Source organism: Myotis lucifugus, unplaced genomic scaffold, assembly GCF_000147115.1.
Source record: "Myotis lucifugus unplaced genomic scaffold, Myoluc2.0 scaffold_11, whole genome shotgun sequence".
Classification (NCBI taxonomy): domain Eukaryota; kingdom Metazoa; phylum Chordata; class Mammalia; order Chiroptera; family Vespertilionidae; genus Myotis; species Myotis lucifugus.
Window position 1 is genome coordinate 6,013,232 of NW_005871059.1, and position 24,089 is coordinate 6,037,320.

General features: G+C 38.6%; 1 protein-coding gene across 1 annotated transcript in view; it reads left to right on the plus strand.

The window, feature by feature from the left end:
- EPM2A (EPM2A, laforin glucan phosphatase) overlaps window positions 1-24,089 on the plus strand; it is a 39,607-nt gene that overhangs the window by 6,220 nt on the left and 9,298 nt on the right. The gene's annotated exons all lie outside the window — the stretch shown is intronic.

Sequence of the window (24,089 nt, forward strand, 5' to 3'; positions counted from 1 at the left end):
CCGATCACCCCTAACTGCCCTTCCCTGCAGGCCTGATCACCCCCAACTGCCCTCCCTTGCAGGCCTGGTCCTTCCCAACTGCCCTCCCCTGCTGGCCATTTTGTGATGGCCATCTTGTGTCCACATGTGGGTGGCCATCTTGTGTGTTGTGTGATGGTCAGTTTGCATATTCTCTTTATTAGATAGGATGCTTAAACTTTGCAGCTGCTTTGTTTTATAAAAGAAAAGGTATACAGTAGTTTTCAACACTCAAAAGTATTTTAAACACTAGAGCAGTGATTCCCAAAGTGGGCGCTACCGCCCCCTGGTGGGCGCTGCAGCGATCCAGGGGGGTGGTGATGGCCACAGGTGCATTTGTTTTAACTTTTTTTGTATTACCTTTCTATTCTGAGTTCAATAAATAGTTTCATAATTTTAAACTTCAATGTTTCTAATTTACACCTTTCTTTACTATATTTTACAAAAAAGGTAGAAACATTAATACATATATCTTTCTGTTTAATTGCTGTTAAAATTTAAAAAAAATTAATTTCCAGGGGGCGCTGAGTAATATTTTTTCTGGAAAGGGGGCGGTAGGCCAAATAAGTTTGGGAACCACTGCACTAGAGCAATAATTTTGCACACTTTAAAATACTGTTTTATTTAGCACATTTTCCAAAATGAATGAAATTAATCATTTGGAGAGTAAATGAGGACCTTGGGTGCCAGCCCAGCTCTCTCATTTACTGCTGGGTAACCTTGGGACAAACCTGTAATAGTTCTAGATTTCACTTTCCTGATTTGCTGGTTGAACTAAATGATTTCTAAAGGCAGTTCTGGAAATAATCAAGGATTAAAACTAACTTAAAAATCGAAGGCTTGTGTGATATTTTGCCACTATGTTATATATAGGCCTAACAGCAACTGTACTTCATTTCAGCGTCTCTGGTTTCAGTTCTAGGGAACAAATGCCTGCAATCTAGTGATGTCTCTAGATGGAACTTTCCCTCCTTTTTTTTTTGTAGCCCTGGACTACGTTCAGTTCAACTTTACAGAAGCTGTATTTGGAAATACATATATTATAGCCAAATATGCAGATAATCTTTATTGAGTATGTGTTTGCTTCTCATTTAATGATATTTTTATATTGCTCATATTTATAAACAAGAAATCTCTTTTGGAGTAAATAGAGAATAGCCATAAAATTTTGTGTGCAACTCACCTCATTGCATTTCCTACTACTATAGCTCACAGGACATTATTGACCAAAGGAAGAATCTACTTTCAAATGGTAATTACATCTGATTGAATGATTTGAAGTTTTACTAAACATTAAAACCAAGATTATAATTGTTCATGCTCATGTAGGAAAGGAAAACAACACAGTCCTTCTTTTTTGAGTTCTGATTGACCAACGATTTTTATTGAATATTAACTAAGATTCCTTGAAGTTTCCTTCCTTATATAAATAATGCTGTTCATATTTGATAAGATCAAGGTAATTGGTGGATATTCTCTTTTTCTTATAATTAAAATATGTTATATGAAACATTTAAATATATTAAATAGAGTCTATATTTCATTTTATATGTAATTATATTGACATGATTTATTTTTAACATCATATAAAAATATTGGTGATAGATATTAGAATCCTAACAGTAATATGGGCTAATGAAAACATACTCTTTAATTCTTATTTCTTAGGAGTCATTGAAAACATATCTGCTAAAGTGCATGGGGAACACAGTTTTAGCTGACATTGCTGTTGTGGAATCAGTACAGATATAAAGGAAATAGCTGGATTCTGTGTTATCTTGTATATTAACAACAGTAAGAATACAGAGGAGGTTAAGGTCTGAATGAGATATATAGATTGGGTAACTAATGGAACATAAATATACTGACTCATGAATTTTAATTTTTATAAGACTCTTCCAATTCCAATATTACAGTGGCCATGGCAACCAAAGAAGAGTTATTTTCACATAGTAAATGAATACAGAAGACAGGCAGAATATTTTTGACAAGCTGAGATAGGCTTTTTCTGCAGTTTTCTGTGTCATTTCAGCAAGAGCATAAGGAAGTCTACGTAACACACTAAAATGGAGTCTTAGTAGGTTAGAAATTATAGGCCATGTTTTTCTAGTCACTATGGCGGGAGGTCCACTTCAGGAAGACCAGGGGATCTATTTAGTACATTAGAGTCAGTGGATACATTAGGGAATGCTTCTGTCTTGTTTTCAGAGGGTTGGTATATTTATATCACTTTGTCAGTCATTGATTGTGACCATGTAAATTGGCTTAAAAGAACTGACTTCTTAGAACATAGTCTCATCTTTGGCTGAACTAACTGGAAGGATTATGAAACCCATGGGGGATGGATCAGTTAGGGAACAGTAATTAAAATACATATATTTCTTGCTATACATGAGAATCAATTTTGCTGTTGGCTATTTCTATATCATAAAGGCCCTATTTTGACTTTGCTGTTCACAGAATTGTTTTGGAAAAGCAAGATATTTATTTTCATGCTTTGATGACTTGTAAAATGCCTTTCCTATTTTTTTTCTAAGTCCTTTTTAATTTTTCTCCCTGAATGTCATGTAAACTTTTGTTCCTAATAAGTGAATCAGTAGATGTGAAAATATTAGCTTAATTGATTAGCATATATAAACATTACTCTGAAAAATACTGGTTATATCAACACACACAGAGAACCATATACAGAGAACACACACACACATGCGCGCGCACACACACACACATCTACATTAATAAAAGACAAAGATGCTAATTGATCATACCTTTGCTACGCCCCAAGCCATGCCCACCAGCCAATCAGAGCGACTATATGCAAATTAACCCAACCAAGATGGCGGCCGGCAGCCACGAAGCTGGAGCAATCAGGAGGCTTGGTTGCCCGGGTGATGGAGGAAGCCAAGCCTCCCGCCTGCCCTGAGCCGACTGTGGCCTCTGCTCATGGCAACAAAGTTTCAATTATAGAAGATAAATAAATCCCAGATACCTGCTTCCAGCCAGCCTCCACTGGGAGCTTGGGTGGCTGGAGGCCATGGCCAGCCTGCAAACAGCCATCAGCCTCTCACCCAGGCTGGCCACACCCTCATGGGGTGAGGGTCCCCGCTGTGGGGCTTAGCCAGCCTGAAAACGGCCCTCAGCCCCTCACCCAGACTGGCCAGGCACCCTAGCAGGACCCCCCACCCTGAAGGGGCTGTGGCCAGCCTGCAAACGGCCCTCAGCCCCTCAGCAAGCCTGGCCAGGCACCCCAGCAGGGACCCCCACCCTGAAGGGGCTGTGGCCAGCCTGCAAACTGCCATCAGCCACTCACCCAGACTGGCCAAGCACCCCAGCAGAACCCTCCCCCACCCTGAAGGGCGTGTGGCCAACCTGAAAACGGCCCTCAGCCCCTCACCCAGGCTTGCCAGGCATCCCAGTGGGGACCCCCACACTGAAGGTGCTGTGGCCAGCCTGCAAACAGCCATCAGCCCCTCACCCAGGCTGGCCAGGCACCCCAGGGGGAACCCCTACCCTGAAGGGGCTGAGGCCAGCCTGCAAATAGCCATTAGCCCCTCACCCAGGCTGGCCAGGCACTCCTATATAATAAAAGGGTAATATGCAAATTGATCTTAGCAGAACGACTGAGAATGACTGGTCACTATGACACACAGTGACCAGCAGGGGGCAGATGCTCAATGCAGGAGCTTCCCCCTGGTGGTCAGTGCGCTCCCACAGGGGGAGCTCTGCTCAGCCACAAGCCAGGCTGACGGCTGCCAGTACAGTGGTGGTGGCGGGAGCCTTTCCCACCTCCTCAGCAGCGCTAAGGATGTCCGACTGCAGCTTAGGCCTGCTCCCTGCTGGCAAGTGGACATCCCCTGAGGGCTCCCGGGCTGCCAGAGGGATGTCTGACTGCCAGCTTAGGCCCAATCCCCCAGGGAGCGGGCCTAAGCCAGCAGGTGGTCATCCCCCGAGGGGTCCCAGACTGCGAGAGGGCACAGGCCGGGCTGAGGGACCCCCCCCGAGTGCACAAATTTTTGTCCACTGGGCCTCTAGTACATATACATACACACGGATAACATCTACACATACAGCCCCTTCTTTTTTTTCCCTTCATTTTATAATAAACGGATTGTATTTCACCCACAGGCCACATGATGTGTTTGTTTAACAGAGGGCTAGGCCGGGACTCTAGGATCTGGGCTAAGGAAAGCAGTGAGTTGATTTTAAATGTTGTACAATGATTATATTGGGTAAGTAAAACCATAATATTGCTTTGTAACCCTCAGCTACTTCTGACTATGAGAGAAGAGGAATCTTACATGCACAGAATTCTCTCATGTTATAGAGAAGCAAAATGGGAAGCAAAGCTACCAAGATACTGCCATCCCCAATTCTCCACGTCCCTCTATGTTTTCCTCAAAGACAGGCATCCATTTTTTTTTGTACCACAGACTTCTACCATCAACTTCTGATCAAAACACACATCTGGACACAAATAAATGACAAAAAGAATCCTACTTATTTTTACTAATCAAAGTTTCAAGTTTGTATAGTTTATGTAAGTCTAGAGAGGTTGAGTTAATTATAAGAAGAACCAGAAACCTTTTTTTCCCCTCTCCTATCACTTTCATGCCATTTTTTGAAAAGTGATATTTATTCAGGCTTTTGCCTTGTAGTTTAACATGCCTTGTTATTCCTCCCATCTCGTAATCTTGAACGATTGTATTGACTGCTTGTCTCACTTCCCCTTTCCCTAGATTGCAGATCCTGTCCAAACACCGCTTTCTTCCAAAAGACTCCCCTGTTTGGCTGTTTTGCTTTTCTGAGATAATTATTATTAATCTTCTTAATTTAGCTGCTGACATTTCCATGGCTACGCCCTCCTCTCAGACATGGTTATTGCATTTGTCATTATGAACAGGCATATTGGTGTTAGAGAAAGGCGTTTTATGAAAGGATCTTTCAGTACAAACCATGTTATGTTTTTTTTTTCTACTGCTGCTCCAGCTTAGCTGTATCAGGTGTGACTCCTCATTGTGGAAACTTAATATATAAAGTCCTAAAGCTCAAAGCTCAAAGAGACAAATTTGCATTAAGTTGGAAGTCACCAGAGAATTTATTTAAATGATGACTTCCCCAAGCATTTGAGAGTTGATTTCAGCCTTTTTATTTTTGTCTAGTTTTAGGAGGGAAGAGAAACCTAAAGCTAAAATTAGTGATCAGTCAAGATTGAAAAATAAATATCTCAAAATGATAAATTGATGAGAACATGGTCAATTTGCTACACAAATAGTAGGTATATATAAATTATAAGGAACCATTTTGTTGTTCACAGTGAAATATGTCTGTATCTATAAAGCTACTTATATGTTTACAGTTGGTGCTTAGTCAGAACCTAGAAAAGTTAGAAAGGAAGGAAAAAGGAGGAAAGACAGGAGAAAGTGGGAAGGATGAAGGAACATAGACTTACTTCTTTTATGGACTTGGCTAGTTTTTGTTCAGCTGTTCTGTGATAGCAGGAGGTAACATGGATTATTTTTTTAATCCTTTTTCCTTCTGAGCCTGCTCTGTCCCTTGAAATTTCCTTCTGAACAACCTCTTGTTTCTGATGTTACCAGAGATGTGAAATAGGGCCTCTTGTGTATCTCATTGTTTGTAGGTGATGCTTTTATTACTTCAGATCTTTTTGAAGGAAACAAAGTCCAGGCCTGCAGTGAAAGTGAAAGAACCATTTTGAGAGCTCAGCAATGCATTGGTCAGTGGTCCTCAGCTAGAATAATGGCTATTGACAGTTGATGGGATTTTAAAAGCTATCCTTTAAGTCAGGGTATTTAAACCAGATATTGTTACTTTAGTCAAGGTGTAGTAAAAAAGATGATAAAAATGGTATCAGAGATACTGGAAATATGTGTAATTAATTGAATATAGAAATGGATTGGAACATTAGCATATCAAGTTTCAGAATAAGATCATTTAATATTATTTTCTACTTGAAAAAAACAAATTAAGAAACAGAATTTGGAAGTACTATTAAAATTTCTCAACTTAAATAATAATGAAATTATATGGTGCATATTTTTTTTATATGGTATATATTTACATGACAAAAGTGTTCTTCACTTTGTGAAAGGATTTAGACAAGTGGACATTCCCAGGTTAGAGCTGAGAGGCAGGATCTCTTCCCTACCTGAGGAATCCTATATAATAAAAGCCTAATATGCTGTGTCTGGTTGTCAGGTCGTCCGTTCAACCAATCAAAGTGTAATATGCTAATGATATGCTAAGGCTGCTTAACCGCTTGCTATGACATGCACTGACCACCAGGGGGTAGATAGTCGACCAATCGACCAGTCACTATGATGTGTATTGACCACCAGAGGGCAGACGCTCCAACCCATAGGTTAACTTGCTGCTGGGTTTTGGCCGACTGGAGCCCTCCTGCAGTCCCTCCCCGGCTGGCCAACCTTCTGTGTTCCTCCCTGGCCCCGATCGTGCACCAGTGGGGTCCCTCGGCCTGGCCTGCGCCCTCTTGCAATCTGGGACCCCTCAGGGGATGTCAGAGAGCCGGTTTCAACCTGATCCCACAGGCCAGGCACAGGGACCCCACTGGTGCACAAATTCATGCACTGGGCCTCTAGTATAATAACAACATCTGTCCTGGCTACTACCACTATGACAAGGAAAAATTAAAAATAGGAAAAAAAACCCACCCAAAACTGTGAACAGTAATTAATCAGCTAATTTACATTTCAAAGATGAGTAATGAGCAAGTTTAAACCTGGAAATTCATGAACTACAGATGGTGCAATGGCATGTATATAACTTTACCTACAGATGCACCTTTATCAGGTTTTGCCCTTATTCTTGTCACCTCTCCTATTTTTCTACCTTTTTCCTATACTTCCAGACTATTTCTCTTGGTGGCCCCCACCCCACTTTTTTTACTGTTTTCCACTATGCCTCTGTTTCCCTGGCTATTGCTTAATCTCCTTCTGGCTTTTCCTGTCCCCCTTTCTCTACCTTAGTGTCCCCCCCCCCCGCTTCCTTTATTTTCTGCTTGATACTTTATTAACTGGCCACAATATGAGATTGAAGTATAAATATTTTGTACTTTCTGTTCTTAATGTGATAATCAGGTGAGTTTGGTCTGTGATCATTCCATTCATTGATTCATTCCTTCATTAAACTTTTTTATCCTCATATATTTATTTTTAGAGAGAGGAGGGAGAGAGAGGGAGAGAGAGAGAGAGAGAGAGATAAGAGAGAAACATTGATTGGTTGCCTCCCATACATGCCCCAACAGGGGATCAAACCCACAACCTTTTTTTTTTGGTGTACAGAAGATGCTCCACTCAACTTAGCCACCCGGCCAGGGCAGATTGATTTTAATGTCAGTAACTCAGTAGCCAGTTATCAAACTACTAGAGGCCTGGTGCATGGATTCGTGCACATTGAAAAGAAATTAATTAGAAGGTGGCCGGCAGGGCAGGACTGGGTGAGACGGGCCGGATACGCCCTGGAGCCAACCTCCCGCGGTTTTTCGCTGGCTGACCACACCTGGGGTGGCACTGGGGTTTGAAGGGCATCTGTGGAATGAGTGGGGTCTGGCCTGTGGGGATTGAGCCGAAACCAGCTCTCCAACATCCCCTGAGGAGTCCCGGAGTGCGAGAGGGCACTCTGCAAAGTTGTTGTCGCACGACAGCTCCTGCGTTGAGCGTCTGCCCCCTGGTGGTCGGTGCGCGTCATTTCTACCAGCTGGTCGGATGGTTGCTTAGTCATATATATATATATATATATATATATATATATATATATATATGTATGTATATATATTCCAAATATTTCACTTATTTCAGTGTTAAACTTTAAGTAACCAGGAAGTGAGCTCAGTTAACAGACTTATCATACCTTCCATTGCTGGGGAAACAAAGAAGTGAGTTAGAATCTAGGTCAGGTTGTAATAACCTTGACAGACTTTGTAAAGCTCTGAAGGCATCTTTGAATTTCTGTTGGAGTCCCAAGTATGGTCAATCAAAACCACTTTTGTATTTCATACAATCAAGAAAATTTTCAGTAGCATAAAAAGTGAAATGATTATTTTTTGGTTTCTGCTTCCTGGTCCTGAAATAATTTTCTACTGTCGGTGCTTTTAAACAGTATTAGACTTTCATAGCCTGTGCAGAAAATGGTAAAATTAACACTTTAAAACTATATTGCTTGGTCAACAAATATACAGGTGGTTCTGAGATGAGGACAGTGGAGGACTGAAGAAGTTCAGGAAACTCCCTGGCCTCCTGAAGCCTACTGCCCAGGCTGGAGATCCAGGGAAGAGTAACTATTACAGTTCAAGTCTGAAGGCTATCTACTGGCGAAATTTTCTCTTCTTGGGAGTTCAGTCTTTTTTTTTTTTTTTAAGGCCTTCAGCTAATTGGATGAGGCCCATCCACATTATGGGGGTAATATCCTTTACTCAAAGACTACTAATTTAATATGAACCTCATCTAAAAAATACCTTCACAGAAACATCTAGAAAAATGATTGACTAAATACCTGGGTATTGTTGCCAGCCAAGCTGACACATAAGGGTAACATTCTCAGATATCACTCGCTGCCTCTAGGGGCCCTTCTACTCTGACCTTCACTTGTTTAATTTATATATTGCTAATAAAATTCTTCGCTAATAATTCTGATTTTCTGGAGAATGCTAATATAATATCAATAATAGTTGAGTGCTATGGCTTCAGCCGAAAAAAATCAGCTGGAAGATTGTCGTGTATCTCTTACTCCCATTTCCTGCATTTAACCTGCCTAGGTGAGGAGCTCCTGGAGATCCGGGGAGACAATAGCAAAGGTCTACTTTGGATAAAGACTGCCAGGGGGAGCATCCTTTAATTCTTATGTTTAAAACTGTCAGAAATTAATATGCAAAGACCCTAAGCTTATCATATGGATTTCTCCTTTCACTGGTTGTTAGGAAGGCTTTTAGAGAGAACAGGCAACGCTGTGGAAAGCACATTAGTTGAAATGTCTAGACTTTATTCTTCAAGAGTTGCAGGGCATTATACAGATTGCCCTTTGTCTCCATGCCTCTGTTTCTGCTTGTAGGTTAAGCAAGATAACAAGTTCATGACCCCACACATACAGGCCAAACAAATCTATGTGTTACAAGTCCAGACAATGGTTCTCCTTTTAATGACTAGAAAGAGGGGGAGAAGTTCTGTTTTTGGTTTTGGTACTGGCTATATGGATATGTTCACTTTGTAAAACATTTACTGAGCAGTACATTTATATGCGTTTTTTAAAAAATATATTTTATTGATTTTTTACAGAGAGGAAGGGAGAGAGATAGAGAGTTAGAAACATCGATGAGAGAGAAACATCGATCAGCTGCCTCCTGCACATCTCCCACTGGGGATGTGCCCGCAACCCAGGCACATGCCCTTGACCGGAATCGAACCTGGGACCCTTCAGTCAGCAGGCCGACACTCTATCCACTGAGCCAAACCTGTTTCGGCCATTTATATGTATTTTTAAAGTGTATTATGTTTCAGTAGAAAGATTTTAAAAGTTCCTGTCTTGCAAATACTTTCAAAAATTGATAGGGCTCAAAAATTATAATGTGCCACAAAGATAAACAACCCAAATAACTTGTTACAGCATTTCCATTCAATAGAGTCCACCAGAAAATTAGTAAAGGCAAACAAAAAGAGATGGTAAAGTAGACAAAGGAAAACAAATTCCTTTGCAGTCCATTAACTGATTTTCAGTCGATCCCTAAATTGCATTTTAGATCTCTGGTACTATACTTATTTTCCTTGTGATATTCATCTCGAGAATGCAATGAGCCCAAATAGTTGAATTTGTGAAAATGCTTTTTGAGGTTTGTTAAAACAGGATGGAAAAGCCAAAGTCATAGCAGTATAAAAGGAACAAATAAAGCCTCTTACAAGAATGTTTGAAGCTTCATGGGTCCTAAAGTCAGAAAATGGAATTATTTAGTGTTTCAATAAAGCTACGGGACTCCCCATCCTCCTTTTGTGAGCCATAAGTGTCACATCAGCCAACTACTTTTAATATCAGTGAGAAGCAGATGGATAGAATTTCATGCACACAGAGTGTGTGGGAAACTATAAAACACACACAACATTTTCTGCAGATCCCCTTTCATCTAGTTAGTAAAGTACAGAATCCCAAATTAAGAGATTAAAAAAAATGCATCTGAGAAGCCGAGTGTGTTGGGCAATAGGGTGAACATCAGCATAGTTGAGGACTCACTGCAATCCTCCCTCTTCTCTTTTGGTTATTTTATATTCATGGCCATTCTTCTTCCCTTGTGTAAATATAAAAATATACCATTTAATTCCTAATTCTGTTGGCTGGGTGGAAAAGGCAGTTCTCTAATATATCCCTCAATATTTCGGGTTGTGGAAATGCTGTGCATTGCTCAGCAGCGGCAGAGGAAGGCTGCCTTTACATTGATAGAAACAGGTGTTCTCTTTTAGTTGTCAGCTCCCTTCTGAGAATCTCAGATAAGTGGTCCAAATTACATCTAAGAGGAAAATTCGCCAAAGCATAATTACTTTTCATCAGGGTGCCACAAATAATGAAAAGAAAAGAACATTGGATGTATATTGTAATCTACTTAATCACCATCATTTTAAAAAGCTGATGTAGAATTCCTTACTTCAGGACAAATTGTATCGCTTTGGTGGTAAATTAGGCATATTTTCTAAACACTAAATTATATTTCTTCTACTTCACATTTGGCTAAGAAAAGCTGACTACACTGGTCTTTGTAGCAATGGAATATAAGAGATAAGGTTTGCAGCTGCCATTTGGAACTGCATTTTTGTCTATACTTCAACAGCTTCCTGTGTTTCTATTCATATTGAATGAATCCTCTTCTTTCTTTTTCTTGGTAAGATACATTCAGTCAGTGTTGCTATCTGTGCAGGATGCAGGCAGATTCCTTACATCACCTTGCCTGTCCATCCTCCTCCCGCTCCCCCTCACCCAAGAGCTAAACTTTGAGACAACATTAGATTATTAGTAAGGTAGAAATAGTAAGGCTTTGCTCAATGATAATGATCTTGCACAGTGCATAAGAAATCCTATCAGAATTTCATGTCCCTCTGCATTTAAGAGAAGTTCTAGAACTGGAAAACTTCAATAAAGGCACAATGGAAAATCCAAGATGGGTAAAACTAGGTTTGACTCAAGTTCAACCATTGATTAGATATGGGAAGTTGTTTAAACTCTGCTTTGGTTAATTCATCTATAAAATTAGGGTAATACTACCCATCCTGTAAGAATCAAATAGCATAACAAAACAACTTTTGTAGTTTGTATTTGATTAATATTAGTAATTATAAAGGCAATCTCATATTTTGTGGGGGTGTGTAGACTTTTAAGGAGGGGATTGGTGAAAGGGCCCATCCTACATCAGCTCCTTTAAGGAGGGTCAAAGCCTTCAGGTCACTTTCTGTTTTTCCAATTGCTTTCTGTTTCTTCCCCATCAGCAGCTCTTCCTCTGTGATCCTAACTGTTCATCCTTTCCAGCCCACATCATTTAGACCCTTCCACCATCGTCGCTACTCTGTCTTCGCATCCCATGCAGATGACTGCTTCCTTTCTTCCTCCAGCCAACTGGCTCGATGGAATAGAAATGCTCACTCATAAAATAAAATTTGTCTTGATGATCAAGTTACTATGGGGAGGAGCTATAGGCTTCCCAGTACTCTACACATCTAAAGCAGGGATTGGAAGACTTGTTCTGTAAAAGTCAGACAGTATATATTTCAGGCTTTGTGGGCCACATGCTTTCTGTTCCAGCTCTTCACCTCTTTTGTTATAATGGGAAGGTAGGTATAGACCATATGTAAGCAAATGAGCATGGCAGTGTTTCATGAACACTTTATTTACAAAAAGAGGTGGTAAGCTGCACTGGCCCATGGGACATAGTTTTCTGAGTCTCTCAGATGTTGAGATGAATCGCACCATACTAGAGTTTAAAGGGACATAGCAATCATGTAGTCCAGTTGTCCCCAGCATGTGCTCTCCTGCAACCAAGGGTTAACTGGTCAAATATATTTTTGAAATGCTATGTGATGTGTCCCTTTGTTAGAGGCTCACCAACACATTAGCATACTTAAGGCCCTGACTTTTTTTGAGGGTGTACTATTAGTAATAGGAATAATAACTAATGCTTTAATAGTTCTTACCGTGTGCTTGAAAATATTCTAAATGCTTTTACATATATTATTTCACTTACTCTCACAACTCTATGTGATAGGTAGTATTGTTAGTGCCATTTTATATGCAGGTTATTTAATCTGCCCAACCTAAGGTGATTAGTGGATCCAGGATTCAAATTTAGGCAGCTCCAGAGTCTGTGCCCTCAGCCACCATCCACCTTGTCATAATATCTAGACATGTCTGTGAAACAGTGTGGGTTGAGAAAGTGCTTCTTTAATCCAGTTCTCTCAGTTTATACATTAGAAGTGAAGTCTAGAGAGATTCCAATGACTTCGCAAAGGTTGCAAGCTTAAGTAGTAACTGAGATAAGTCTACAAATCAGGTAAATCACTACCAGGTACTTAAATGCTTCAATTCATCCTTTATAAAGACAGAAAATACTTTTAAAAATGAGTAATCACTTCTGATTTCCCCCTTTAAATTCAGATTTTATAACCAGTTTCATTTAATGGGAGTAAATATACAGTTTGATTTTTAAAAGGTGGAATTATTTTCACCTTATTATGAGGCAGTATTATTAGGCAATCCCCTGTCAAGGGAAAGATGACAAATCTTTATCTCCAACTCTGACCTCTCTCTGATTCTACATCAGTGATCCTGGGGCCTCAATCTAACTTAAATCAGTTCGGATGCTTGAAAAAAAATGATACTGGGCCTCATCCCACTGTCTCAGCATTCTGTTTCATGAAGGATCTTGAGTGAATATTCCTAAAGATACCTCCAAGCGATTCTAGTATGTAGCCAAGATTGCGAATCACTGCTCCAGAATCACATTTATTATTGTCTGCTAAATTTGTCCACTTGCAGTAACAGCTAACATTGAAAATACGACATGTCATGAAATGAAACTTATGGCTATGGTCCATGGGTTATAATTAATGAAAATGTGACCACATCCCAAGCATGAGTGGAACTTTATTATTGCAGATGAATTGTACTGGCGGCTATAATATTCTATCAGTTTTATGTGAGTGGAACCTTTGGATTGACATGCATAGCTGCAGAACTGGGCTGACCAAAAAACTCAGGGAGTCTGGTAAGTTGCTGCAAGTCTATGTGGCTCCCACAGAACCGGACTCTACCTTTTATGTGACTGGTTATGCCTGGGACCAATCCTCCAAAATACCAGTATTTTGGAGGATTAGGTTTTGGCACCATCCTCCACCTACTTGTAAATATTATAATAATTTATAGTAAAATAATATATAAAAGAAATCATGTGTAGTAGAAGAATTCAGGCTAACACAGACCATTTATGAGAGCGAATGTGATAGAAATAACTGAGGACTTGAGATGGTCTAATTGCTACTATTGACACCAAATTTGTTTTTAAATTTTCTGGCAGTTAAGGCGAAAAAAGAAAACATGTTGAATTACGTGATTTATATTATGGCTGAAAACAGCTTTCACATTTGTCTGCAGAGAAAATTGGTATTTTGAGCTAATTTCAACCAGTAATTTAACACATACATCCTTGGGATAACACAGTTGAGAATATCTTCACCACAGTTTCGCAAAAGCCATAGTCCATAGTTGTTCATTCACTCACTCACTCATTCATGTATTTAATTACCTATTTGCTTTTAAGGGCTAACTATATGCTGGATATGATGTTAAGTTCTGGGAATATGTTGATCAATAAGACATTCTTTTTCTCAAGGAGCTCACAGCAATGAGGAAATGCTCAGGAAAACCAACATTTCAGAGTGGGAGAGCCCAGAGTGAATAAATCATTTGTACATGTTATTGGGACACAAAGGAGGAGTCATGGGGGATCAGGGAAGATTGAGTAGTCTTGATCAGATAGATGAGCAGTGAGAATGCATTCCAAGAGGAAGAACTGCAGGATAAGAGCCAGGGAAGGGAAAGTGCACGGCACTTCAGGAGACTTGCAAATCTCTCCCCTGAATTGGAGGGTGGGGTTCATATGGGGATTCTGGATTAGTGATATATGTAGGTATCAGATTCCCAAGTGTCAGGCCAAAAAATTGAGACTTCATAAGAAAGTGATGGGAATCACCTCTGTATTTTAGGTAGTGGAGTCACATGATCAGTTTTGTGTTTTAGAAAGATCACTCTAGCTACATGGTGGAAGGGAGACAGACTGTGAGGTCACTGATGAGGCTATTGGTGTAATTGACTTAAGTGTTGAGGGTCTGAGGGGAAACAATGATAATGGGAGAAAGAGGACAGATTTGAAAGCTGTTTAGGAGACTGACAGTGTTAATGACTGCAGGGAAGGAGAAGAGGAAAGAACTAAGGAACATTTCCTGGCTTTAGGTGGCTGGGTGGCATGCAATTTATGGAGATCAAGCACCATGGAGGAGAATTAGGTTTTTGGGTGGGGAGCAAAGGGTGGAGATGGTGAAGAGGAGTTTAGTTGACACCTACAGGACGTTGAGTGGAGAATTCCAGTAGAGCATTGAGGTCTGAGCTGGAGGCAGTAGATTTGTAACTAACCTGCATGTAGATGGTAGTTACTGATGGCAATGTATATTAGTGAGATAAGAGCATATAAATGAAGAGAGACCACAGTTTAGACTCTAAGAAACACACTAAAAAGGCTTGCAGAGGATACGACCTTATGAAGGAAACAGAAGCACAGTAAGAGTAAACTAGAAGTATCCAGGGAAATGGAAGTGATCCATAGGATAACGCTACCACCTAGTAATAGAATTTGGGACAGAGATAGAAAATGCACATCAAACTGTCTCTTTAAAAGATAAATTGTGTCAGATGGGACTTGATAGGTGCTGGGTCTTTGGCTACTGGACTGAATTCTCTTACTAGGAGCCTATAGATATTATTTAACAGACAGATGATTTAGGTATCTGACATGTTTCAAAAGTTTGACATCCAAACATATCTCCACACACTTAAGCCCAGTGGTGAATGCAGAATAACTTTCCTCAGAGGCAGAGCAGCCTCGAACAGACTATCAAACTACATCAGGAAGGCCGGGGAGGGTTGGGGGGGCAGGAGGGAGGGGTTAGAGATCAACCGAAGGACTTGTATGCATGCATATAAGCATAACCAATGGACATAAGGCACTGGGAGGTAGGGGAGGCCAGGGGATTGTCAAGGGCGGGAAAAAAAGGAGACATATGTAATACTCTTTGTAATACTTTAAGCAATAAAAAAATAAATAAAAGAAATAATAATAATAAAAAAAAGAATAACTTTCCTGAAAAATCTTGAAAATATTTAAGCACTTGCATAGTGAAAGGTGGAGATGACAATGTCCTGGGCTATGAAACATGGAAGAGGAATTTTAGCTTAAAAAATTTAAGACCAATTTGTACCAATTAAACACTTCAGTGACTAGAAGCTATGTATGCTCAGTGGAATGGACGATCTTAAATAAAACTGTATTGTGAAGGTCTTGCCAGAATGAATTAAGTACATATAAGAGCACTATATTAGTGAATGCCATCTCATGATGATTAGGGTTATTTGATATTTACCTATTTAAACATGACAGTGATAGTTTGCATATGATTGGTACTTAATTCTCTTTGTGAGTTGTATTGGAATACATGGCCGACTATTTATTTAAGACCTTTCCTAGTTAGAAAGAACATAAGTAGATCAAGTTTTACTGAACCTGTCTTGTTCTCCCATATCTATGGGTCCGCAGGATCTGTGGTAACTTAAGAAAACAGGCCTCTTTGATTTGCACATTCATTGAAGGGTTTATTGGCTATCCTGGCTTCTCTCTGGAGATCATAAAATACACTCTATGTGGCCTGACTCCCGACTGAATGAAACGAGCAAAATTTCCCAGGGATTGTGTAGGTCCCAATATCACAGTATTTTCTTCAGTTATACATCTCTCTTTGTTCCCTACTCACATCTCAAAGGGGAGAGGAGGTGTTTATTTTGTGTCTTTCTGGAACCTTATCGAATTTCTGACACTCTTGAATGCAGCATTACTAACTGCATCAGAGTTCTCAACCATTTAAATTCCTTGGTGTCCCATAAATTTCAAGTCTTGTGTGTATTTTTCCCAGTTTTCAGATCCCTATGTAAAATCTCAAACTGCATATTTTAAAATATAACACTAAAGGGAATTTCAGGTTCCTATCGAGAGGCCAATGAGCACCGTAAACAAGGAAAAAAGAGGAATGTTTTAGAACTAAGGAAGGTCATTTTGTGAACATAGCCATTTGGCTTCTTGCAGATGGGAAATAAAGAAAGAGGGATAAGGGGATTTTAAAATTTTCTGTAATCAGAATTTTTTTTAAATAGCAAGCATCCCTGCATGGTTGACATGAGGCCTCTAATATAGCATCAACAATACAGATCAAATGGTTGTCTTTTGTTTGCTCTAGCAGATCTTATTTAGTTACTTGTCAGGGCACCTGAGCATTATGAATTGTATTGAACTATCTTGTATAATACTATAATAATAATATTTCGATTAAATAGCATTATAAAAGTATTCCTTGCTACTCAAAGTGTGTTCCAAGAGCCAGTAGCATTGGTGTTGGAGGGGAACTTGTGAAATTGCAGAATCTCAGCTCCAACCTAGATTGACAGAATGACTATACACATCTTAACATGATCCCCAGATGACTTGTTTGTGCATTAATATTTGAGAAGCACTGGCTTAGATGAGTATAACCTTAGGACTATCTAAAATGATGTTTTGGTCAATAAAATTATAGTGAAAACAGCTATTGTGGCTCAGAGTATTTAATAGAATCCCCCTTCACACTAGGAATTCCTTGTATTTCAATAAATGAAATGATTGAGAATGATGAATTATTACTGTTAAAAAAGAAGAAAATAACGATTTTTTTTCATTTTTCAACCGTTTTTCCCCTAAATTTATTTTTGTTTTAGAGCTGAAATAAAGACCCATAAGTGAAATGAATACATTTTAAAAAATCTGTTTGGTAAAATTGATTAAATAAATAAACTAATTCCATTGTCTATAGTGGAAATTTCTTCAATATGAGTTAAATCTAAATGATGGGCAACATATCCTGTGTACAAATTCCTTACATCAATTAAAAAAACCCTACCTTATTAACATTTGCATTATAGAAATAAAGATCTGAGTGGAAAAGTAAAAGGAAGTTTGAATAGTTTGATATCTTTTTAAGAAAAAAAAGACTTTAAGCATATGGCTGCCATTAGCATGATGGTTAGTAAATAAAATGGTAGTTAATCTGAAACTTGTAAAAATATATAGCAAAGAAACCTAGATACATAAGCTTCATTGAGGGTAGACCTGGTTAAGAAATTGTAGATTATAATACCATATTAGTAAACTTGTGGTCATTTTTGATCTTTACTTTCCCTGAAACCTTTCATCCAATTCATGTGCAAGTTCTGTTGGCTCCACCCCTAAAGTACATTGGAGTTAGCCCACTTTTATCTGCACCAGTAACTGTATTCCAAACCATCGCTATCCAAAAGGTCGTCCCTCTTCCCCTTAACAGCCAGTCATCTTTTAAAAACTCTAAAATAAGCCCATGTTACTGCTCTGCTTAAAAATCCTTCATTGGTTTTTCATTGTTTTTATATTATTATACAAATTTCCTAGCACATCAGTAAGGCCTACCATGGTTTTCTCTGTCTCATGCCACACTCCTTCCTTGTTCACCTCACTCCATGCCTCTAGGTGTCTCTTAGTTCTTAAAGCCTAACTCCCTCTTCTCGCCCTCATTTTCCTAAGTCAGGTTTCAGCTTTAATGTCACCTTCAGAGAAGAACTTCCTGATTGTTTTATCTGAAGTCTAGCTCCCCTGTGGTTCTCTATTTTAACTCCCTGTTTATGTCATTGAGAGCATATTACAATTTAATTTCATAAATTTTATACATTTTGTGTCTTTACTTGCTTATTGCTTGTCATCCTAAAAGAATGTAGGTTCAAATGTGGGCATACCATGACTGTCTCCCTCACCATTGCTTGTTGGGTGCCTGGCACAAAGCAGGCATATCACTCTGTGTTCATTTAATAGACAAAATGACTTTAAAACAAATACCAAAAAGTGCAAATGTTTAATTTTTATCAGTTTCTTGATCTTCTTTGGTTCCCAATTCATTATACAAGAGATTAATTTCAAACAAATCCTTTTAAATTTATTATTAGAAAAAAATATTAAACATGACACTGTACTCTTTCAAGGAATGCTAAACATTGGAAACAAAGTTACTATGCCAGGATGATATTTTATTGGAATGTTTTGTTGACATTTGTGTCAAGAAAACCAGTTGGGCCTACTATCCTAGCTATTTGTCTCAATCTTTGTGTTACCTTGTGATTGATTTTAAGAAAGTGATGTGTGCTAGTTGCCTTATTTACTACTTGAATCTGTCAATATGGCATATAAACCATATTTCAGGGCAATAAATGCCCAAAACGAGAAGGCCAAACTCTCTGGGACTAAGAGTCTTAAGGAGTTATGAGTCTGAGAGAATGTGCACTTATACATTTCAGGTAATTCTAATGTATTTATCAAAACTAGACACCTCAGAACTTTAGAACTGAGACATCAGATCAGGAAGGAAGCCAGGTAGTCCAGCCAGGCTGGAGGTGCTCAGGTGATGGATTGAAGGACGCGAGTTAAGGAGAGTGGGTAGTATTGTGTATAAGAGAACAATTTGGGCACCACAATCAAACATTAGTCATATTTGTAGAATTCCATACATCAGGATGAAAGGTGAAAACTATCTGCTAAAATGCTTTACTTCAAGTATACCTGATGTGGGGATACCTGAAGAGTCTGGATGATTGAATGTACATATTTTAAGTCTGAATGTTTAGACCTTGTATTCATCTCCTGGGGCTGCCATAACAAAGTGCCATAAGCTGGGTTGCCTAAATGACAGAAATTTGTTGTCTCAAAATCTGGAGGCTAAAGGTCCAAGATCAGTGTATCTGTAGGGTTGATTTGTTCTGAGGGCTGTAAGGGAAGGACTTGTTCCAGCCTCTTGCTTTGTAGATGGCCCTTTTCTTCCTTTATCTTCACATTGTCCTCTCTCTATACATGTCTGTGTCCAACTTTCCCTTCTGATAAAGACAGCAGACATATTGGATCAGAGCCTACCCTAATGGCTTTATCTTAACCCAATTACCTCTGAGAGACAGATCTCTGAATAAGGTCACATTCTGAGGTTAGGACTGCCACACAGAAAATTTGGGAAAACACAATTCAACCCATTGAAGACCTTTATAATTAATTTAATTATATGGCATTTTATAATATAGAAAATAAATTACATACGTCAAAAATATTTGCTTCATGTGGTTATAAACTACATAGCATGTCTAAAAAATAAAAGAAAGTGACTGCATTTATAAAAGAACAATTTGGGCCCCGCAATCAAACATTAGTCATATGTATTTGTAGAATTATAGAGCACGTGCTATGTATACACAATAGTCTATGATTCATAAGCAAACTATAATAACACTCTTTCTTTGAAATAAAGAAGTTAATTAGTATCACTCTCTAAATTGGAATTTGTCTTTGAGCAGTTGTCCAGCCTTTGCTGGAGTCTGTGACAAGCACCCTTTTGGGTTAGAAGTTTGGCATTAATTACCTAAAACAACACCAGAGGACACATTTTCTGCAGAAGGAGCTCTATGTGCTAATGAAGCTCGGAGTTCACTGGGAATTGCTTTTAATGTTTCTCCTGCTTTCTCACTAATGAGATCTAAATTATAGGAATGATAGATGTTTTTCCCCTGACCCATTATTTAAAAGCCAGATCACATTTTAATTTCACATCAAATTGCCCATAAAATATTAAATAAGGTAAATGTAACACAATTATCTAACTTAGGAAATGTGCTAATTTTCTTTAATATATATACTCTCAACTGGGTCTTGTGAAGAATCTCTGCAAAATCCATCTTTTTCTATCTCTGAAATGGTGCTGTGTTTGTATGGCTAAGAAGAGGGCACTGCAATTCAATAATTGTGGTCTCTTGGTGTGATAAGAAATAAACAAAAACCTACGTCCATACATCGATCTCATCATTCTTGTGGTTTTCCTAATTTTTTCCCCTGTGGACAAAAATAATGCTAATGCTCACCTTCAGGAAAAGGTTACTCTGCCACTTCTCTGGCCTTTAGTGATGAAGCCTGTGATGTGGAGTCCATATAATGGTCTCATTTCCTGGTATCTCTTGTCTTTTTCATGCTCCTCTTGCCAATACCCCATGTTTTGTTTGTTTTCCCCAAAGTGAGTGGATGCACGTTCTGCCTGATGTGCTCATTATTGCCAGCTAGGCCTCCTTCGACTGACAGCTGAGATGTAGCAAGCTGGCTTGGATTCATATGCTTCAGTAGCCATTGTACCACTGGCCCTAGCCTGACAGGTGGAGCAAACGGGGTAGTACTGTGATCTGACTACCTGGAACCACAAATTTAGGTTTACTCGGATAAAATTGGTTTTGATTTGCAGTTGAAGAAGGTTCCAGAAATGTCAGCCATGCATTTCTTTCCTGTGGTCATTAGCTACATTGTAATATTTCTAGGGAGAATTTTATTTAAGTCCAATCTTGTTGGATCAGAGTGGCAATTGTCAAAACCCAGGTTAAATAGTTTTTTTTTCTACAAAAGTACATTCCTAATGGATATAACTATCTTACCTAATAATAGACAAACATGTAAATTGACCATTCCTTCGCTTCGTTCACCAGCCAATCAGGAGAGTATGCAAATTAACCCAACAAAGATGGCAGTTAATTTGCATACGTAGGTGTGAAGTGGCGGAGCGAAGACTGAAGGCTCTGGCCGGAGCAGCGAAGGCCTAGGTCCTGGGTGCCAGAGGAAAACCGGTGCTGGCATCCAGGGGAAGGGAAGGCCTATTGCACGAATCTCTTCATGCAATGGGCCTCTAGTATTAAATATTTGTCATGACTCAGCAGTTGATTTGACTTTTTTTTAGAAGAAATGACGCATTAAACACATGGGCATATTTTCTCAAAACTACTCTTTCCTAACAGACAGTTCCCTTTCCTCACTCTAAGAATCAGTTGCATTTTTGAAACTGTTTTGGGAGGAAGGTAAGGACTTAAATTTAGATATACATGTGTGTTGAGTTGAGCAAGTCCACATCCTCTCATTTCCATATTTTGTACTTCTACTAAAAGGTATTGAGATCTATATACCAAATATGTAAGCTTCTCTTACATATTTATTGGGATCTGCTGAGCTGGTAACGTACATACTCTGGCTAATTTCTAAGGGAAAATAATCCACAGAGTTTTAGACCTCACTCCAGAGCCATTTTATGAGTACTTTTGGGGTAGAGCCTGGTAATAGCAGTTTTTATAAAAGCACCAGGTTTGGGAGCTTCTGTCCTGGGCTGGCTGAGTGTCAATACCCATTTGGTACCATGAACTCCCTTTGACTTTTCCAAATAATCTATAGTGAAGTTGACAGAAAGCTCTGATAAAAACTCAATAGTAAGTTACTCATAAAATAATCTGCTGGAAGTTTTACAGTGTAATTGACAATATAAGCTATATATTTTGTTCCATTTTTATATCTTTGAAGTTTGGTATGTCTTGCATTAAAACTACCTTTATACAAAATTTTTATTCCCTAAATTCCATACTTCAACAAGTTTCTTTTCACCTTTTGAAAAATTCCTGATTTAAAAAATTGTTCAAAGTATAATGGACACCAAAAGAAAATTAAAACTAAGATGGAATGTGTAAAACTTAACTTTTGATGGCATCAAATTATTCTCTTTTGAATGGATAAGTAAGAGTTTAATTACTATTTAGAAAGCAAATCATGCATCTTATTACTTTCAGTTTATCATATACTAGAAATATATCACCTACTGTTAGAGCCAACAAACTGCACTTTAGCTGTCTGATTAAGCAGCCTCCATTGATTTGTGTGTTTTTAACAAGCCCAGTATTTTGTCTAAATGTCTCATATAATGGTTTAGTAAATTTACTTTATATCTTTCTCTATCCTTCAATACAGTGCTTGTTTTTAGAATTTATCTTTAGTTATCTATCTCCTAGGTCTGGAACATCTTGCTTAAAAAATCAGGAGTTGTTTTATATTTGTTTCTTAAATAAGACTCTGACTTTTGGCATTTCTAGGGGAAGAATTAATTATGTTCTAAAAAAGCTGGAAATAATCTGATACAGAAACTGGTGTTTATATGTGTGGTGAGAATGTGTGAGTGTGTATTTCAAGGGCTTATTTCCATTAGAAAATGGATGTGGGAAATATGTATGTTAAAGTACCAAGTTTGGATCTGTTTACCTTTGACTTATTCTGAATTTCCCAAGGTTCACAGTTAGTTTAAATATACTTGTAGAGCATGGCTGAATGAAATGATAGGATAATACCTTTCTAAGCAACACAACATGATTCTATGCACTGACTCTGGTTTGGGATTCTGATTTCTTATTTTAGTGGGCGCAAATGTCCCTATTTACCTGTTGTAAATCTCTATGAATTATTTTTTGGTCTTTATGTAAATCTTGCACGCTAGCCATTTTATTTGGAATTTATTTACTAGCTAAATACTAAGTAATACCCACTCTAATGACAAAATATTCAAGTGAACTCGGGGTAACGTTTGGAATTCAGCTCCCCTATCATGAATCTATGTTTTAATATTTTACCAGTGCACTTCAAGATTTTGCCAACAAAAATCCATTGTTGTTCAAAGGCTGTAATTCTTGGTTATATAACTGAAGTGTCCACGCCCCTCTTTTTCAGTTTAGGGTACTTTAGTATCCTAGGTTAAACCCCAAAGTGTAAGTATGGCAGCCTAGCACTGCTAGCTACTAGGCATCCAGCAGGTTATTGGAGGAGGAATTTTTAAAGGATAATGGAAGGGAGAATGGAACATATAGATAGAGGTAGATTTCTATTCTCACTCATCAGCCAGAGGGAAGGGACAGTGACCCAGGGGTTATGAAGTTTCCATTCCTGCAAAGACTAACAATTGAGAGAGCAATGTGTCCTGGTCAGGCACAGCTCTGGGGCATGCTAAAAGGGCGTCTGTTGATGCTCTTTCTCTCAGCCCATTGGGCCCCATGGAATCTCTGAGAATTCTTTACAGTCAGGATTTAAAGTGGAAAAGCCTTTGGGTCCTATTCCCCTCTTCATAGTACCATTAAGTCTTTCCTGGGTTTCTCACTTTTTCTCTTTTTAAAATTGTATCCCCTTTATTTTTCCACAATAATCCATAAGGAAATTCCTAATAACCCATTAGATTTAGAACCCAAGCAACAATAAAAAATTGGTTTATTCTCTCCTGGAGGGTAAGTAGGATGCAAGATTTAAAAAGACAATGCTGGATCTTGGAGGATATTTCATTGAGGATGGAATGAGAATAGCCACATTTGAGATTAGTCAGTTGGCTTGTTACCTTAACATCTACAATGACAACAACAGCTAAAAGGCAAAAAACAAGCTAGATTTCATAAAAAATAGAGGATGAATATTCTTCTCTCTGCAGAATTTAAATGAGGGATACACAGAGCAATGAAAAATTATCTGAATAACCATTGCAATACGAAAGAAATTACTAAAATAAGTACTAGTAAATTACAATAGCTAGACATAAAGTCCACTTACATTTATTGTGCATTCACTAGTGTTGTCGTTAACATCTATCTGCCTTTATTATCATTACTTAGTATACTAAAAAAAAAAAGAACAAGTAAAAGGAGAGAAAAAGAGATAATCATTTCTACCCAATGGTACTTCTAGAAGATTCCTTTTTATCTCAGAAAATAGAGTGCAGATTTTCTTGATTTGTCCTCAGTGAGCCACCAACAATAAAACTGGAAGAGAGACAAATTACCTCTAAACACCCACAACCCGTTCTGGGTGGAGTATA